The sequence below is a fragment of the Mandrillus leucophaeus genome, unplaced genomic scaffold (assembly GCF_000951045.1).
Source record: "Mandrillus leucophaeus isolate KB7577 unplaced genomic scaffold, Mleu.le_1.0 Scaffold337, whole genome shotgun sequence".
Taxonomy (NCBI): Eukaryota; Metazoa; Chordata; class Mammalia; order Primates; family Cercopithecidae; genus Mandrillus; species Mandrillus leucophaeus.
This window is the reverse complement of record NW_012103554.1, coordinates 2,100,033-2,104,029: the sequence shown is the minus strand read 5'-3', so window position 1 is coordinate 2,104,029 and position 3,997 is coordinate 2,100,033. Positions and strand designations below refer to the sequence as shown.

At 40.0% G+C, this 3,997-nt stretch overlaps 1 long non-coding RNA gene across 1 annotated transcript in view; it reads right to left on the bottom strand.

The window, feature by feature from the left end:
• Positions 1 to 3,555: 3,555 nt before the first annotated feature.
• LOC105545711 overlaps positions 3,556 to 3,997 on the bottom strand; it is a 1,028-nt gene continuing 586 nt past the window's right edge. The window contains exon 2 of the long non-coding RNA XR_001006973.1: positions 3,556 to 3,991. This is a non-coding gene — a long non-coding RNA (uncharacterized LOC105545711). The remainder of the gene's footprint in view (positions 3,992 to 3,997) is intronic.

Sequence of the window (3,997 nt, the reverse complement as noted above, 5' to 3'; positions counted from 1 at the left end):
GCAAGGAGGTAAGGGGGGTGTGGACACATGTAAGGCTGTATTAGGATGTGATATTGAAGATGTTTCCTATAATGGCTTCTATTTGCTGGGTGAAATAGGAGATGAGATTGTCTGCTGAGGGTGAAGAGGGAAGACATAGGATAAGAGCCTCAAAGGAAAAAGGCATATTTGCAAAAATCATTTTGGAAAATGACAGAGACATGTAACAGGGAAAACAGTGCAGCTTTACCAGTTACGACAGGAGATGAGATCAAAAACCATGAAATTTGGGATGCCACTTAGCTGTGATTTCATGTGATTTTTCTCCAGCTTCATTCAGTGGGGCAGGAAAAGCAACAGGAACATTGGCAGTTGGAAGTAATTCAAAGTCGAGGACAGAAGGGCAAGGGAACAGGGAGTTAAAGGTGTTAGGAAGAGAATGATTGAAGAAATGAACCTTAATATCTAGGCTGGCTCCAGATGGAATGAGGATGGGCAAGACTGGGAGGGAGAAAATAGGAGGACCAGGGAAACGCAATGGCTCAAAGGCTCAAAGCACAGCTATTTGGGAGTAAGAGATAAAGGTTTGGGATGATAAGACGTTGTGGAGCTTTTTAATTACGATTTCAGAGGTGCATAAGTTCTAGGTATTAGACAGTCCTGACAGGCCACGTGTCACAGAAGTGTGTGTGTGTGTGTGTGTGCGTGTGTGTGTCTGACCAGCTGCCCTTCCTTTGGGGAACTTTCCCTCTGTCATTACATGTGGTCCTGGTTGAACAGGTAATCCTAGAGCGTCACCCGACCCCAACCTCACTAACAGTGGTTGGCATGGGATGCAGGCTGGTGAGTGAGTTCATCCACCTGGCTACAGTGATTGGTTCAAGGATAGGTATATGACCTGGAAGAGATGATCAGGCTCTCCACTAATATTTTTTGCATGGACACTTGGAGACAAGGGGTATCTCTTTTTCTCTGCTCGTGAGGGGTTTTTTCAGTTTTGTTTGTTTGTTTGTTTTGTTCTGATTTTTGCCCAGAATGGTCTCGAACTCCTGAGCTCAAGCATTCCACCCTTCTCAGCCTTCCAAAGTGCTGAGATTACAGGCGTGAGCCACGTGACCACATCAGTTGTAAAAATCATGCAACTGCTTGTGATTATCTCTTCTGGTAGCATAGAGGAACCTATATGCGGAAGGAAAAAGTCCAACATGCAAAGACAAGCAAAATCAAATCAACATGAGAGATGGATAGAAGCAGAAAGAATCCAGACACCAATTCTGAATCCCTGGATCTAACCAAGCTGAAGTTAGTCTATCCCTGAATCTTTCAAGCAAGCCCCCAAAATTCTCCTTTCAGTTTAAGGTAATCTAAATTGGATTACTATAAGCTGCAATCTAGGATGTGAGTGACTGAAACAAAAGGAGATAAAAGTATAAGCACTGAGAAGGTCAAGGAACTAAAGACATAGGCCGGGTATGGTGGCTCATATCTGTAATTCCAGCACTTTGGGAGGCCAAGGCAGGTGAATCACAAAGTCAAGAGATCAAGACCATCCTGGCCAACATGGCGAAACTCCATCTCTACTAAAAATACAAAAATTAGCCAGGCATGGTGGCACGTGCCTACAGTCCCAGCTGCTGCGGAGGCTGAGGCAGGAGAATCAATTGAACCCAGGAGGAGGAGGTTGCAGTGAGCCGAGGTCACGCCACTGCACTCCAGTCTGGTGACAGACTGAGACTCGGTCTCAAAAAAAATAAAATGAAAAGATATGATGCTGCATGAGTTGGCCTTACAGGCATTAAAGCTACCCAAGATGAAGGCAGCACCCAGTGGGAGTAGTGAAGACACTTATGAACCACTTGCAAAAGTCTTAAGCAGGGAGAATAGATAGGTTTTTAGTAGGTAACCCCAAAGAGGTCTAGAAGAAAGTTATCTGTCTGTCAGCTAGCAGGAGCCTCAAATGAACCATGTTTTTATACAAAGGCAGAGGAATACGGTATGGAAGCACATAGCGGAAAGAGAAGCATACAGACCCCACTTGCTAATGAGAAGCGAAGTGAAGTGGATAAAATCACTACTGCATATGTCCAATAATGTGGATAAAATCACTACTGCATCAACTGGGTGAGAATTTCCAAGCCAAAGGCTGCATAGCCATGAAATGCTTCCCCAGTGAAAATGAGACTCCAATTCTGAGTCGTAAGTATTATCACAATATCAGTAAAGTAGACTTCTTTAACAGCTCCAGACTGCCACCTCTGAGCCTTGAATCAATTGCTGTTCATCTGTAAAATAGACCGTAAGGTAAAACTGGAAATTTCAGATGGATCAAGCTTAAATTGTTTTCCCTAATTGAGATATTTTTATGCATCTATTTACATGTCACAGACAGTGACCAGAATAATCACCACAGTAGCAAATATCACTATCACTCAAGTGTATTTGATAGAAGAGTTAGTATTAAATATTTTAAAGCCTTATGTAAAAAGCATATCAAACTAGTGCATTTTATTGGACAACATAAAATATACATGGATATTATAGAAGAACAAAATCTAACCTAAAAATTCAAAGCTGGCCTGCCAACTCTGGAATGATTGCCACAAAGGGAAACCCAACAACCAATTGGCATTTTAACAAAGAAGCAAATGGCTTTATTAAAAGATTTTCAATTTGTCCAAATGAAAAGCAATGTGTATATGAACTGTATACATGTACAGAATTTATTTTTCCCATTTCATATACCCTTTTCACTAGAAGTCCCTAAAGATCATATTCAAACATTTTTCATATTTCTACGTATCTTAAAGATCACTGTAGATCACTTAAAGATCACTAGAGTCACACAGTGGAAATATTATATAAACATGTATTTGGACAAATGGAATGTAATTTCATGTAATAAACAGAAAGTACAGTACTAACCACTATGGATCATTTTTAGTCTCTTACATAAATCCTGATATATGATTAATGATACTAAATCAAAAATGAAAAAATATATTTCATGTTTTGAAAATATTATTTAAAATATCTTTGAATAGTGTAGAAAACAAATTTCCCAAGAAACTAAATCAAATTTATTAACGATTATATTTGGAAAATGAAAACAAAGGGAAAGGACAAAAACAATCTCCACTCTCATACACCCACATCCACCCATAACTGCATTTATGGGTGCATGATTCAGGGTGGAGCAGAGCCACTCAAGCTCTGAGAGCCTCCAGAGACCCAGTGAAGTCACTTCCTCCACTCGAGGTGATTTTGGATCCAAAATAGCAGCCACGACTACATCTTTGGAGCATGTGAAAAGGGGTTGGTGGGGAAAACTGCCTGTCCTGCCTCTGGCCAGCCTAGCGACCTCAGTCAGGGCTGCGCAGATATGTTTACTCACATGCAAAATGCTACTCATACTGTCCGTGCACATAAAGGAGAAAGCCGGGCAGGGATGCCCGCTCCACAAGCAAAGCCTGGTCACTATCCCTCTGTGTGGTCTGTCATCCAACCAGTAGGTGTCAAATTCATTTCTTTCTTTTAGATTTTTCCTTTTCTTTCTTTTATCTTTTTTTTTTTTTTTTTGAATCATCCATTCTACATTTATTGGTAGTTTTCCTAAAAGAAGTTCTTCACTATTTTTTCCCATTTTATCACTTATTTTCTGTAGCACTGTGGATTCTCAGATTTTTGGTTATTTAAAGTATAACAATCAGTGCGTTTGTCAAGCTTAAAAAATTAAAAATATTTTAATACAATCTAGGACTGAGTCCGCATTCAAATTTTTACAATTATTGCAAGAATATTTTATGCTCTTTTAAAATTCAAACCAAGATCCAATCTAGTTTCAGCCCTTGCAATTGTTTCAACTCTTTAATTTCTTTTAGTCTAGAAGAAAGAAGCCAATAATTTGCTTATTATGACTTTGACTTTTTTTGTTTTGTTTTTTGAGACAAGGTCTCTCTCTCTCTTGCCCAGGCTGGAGTGCAGTGGCACGATCTCGGCTCATTGAAACCTCCGCCTCCTG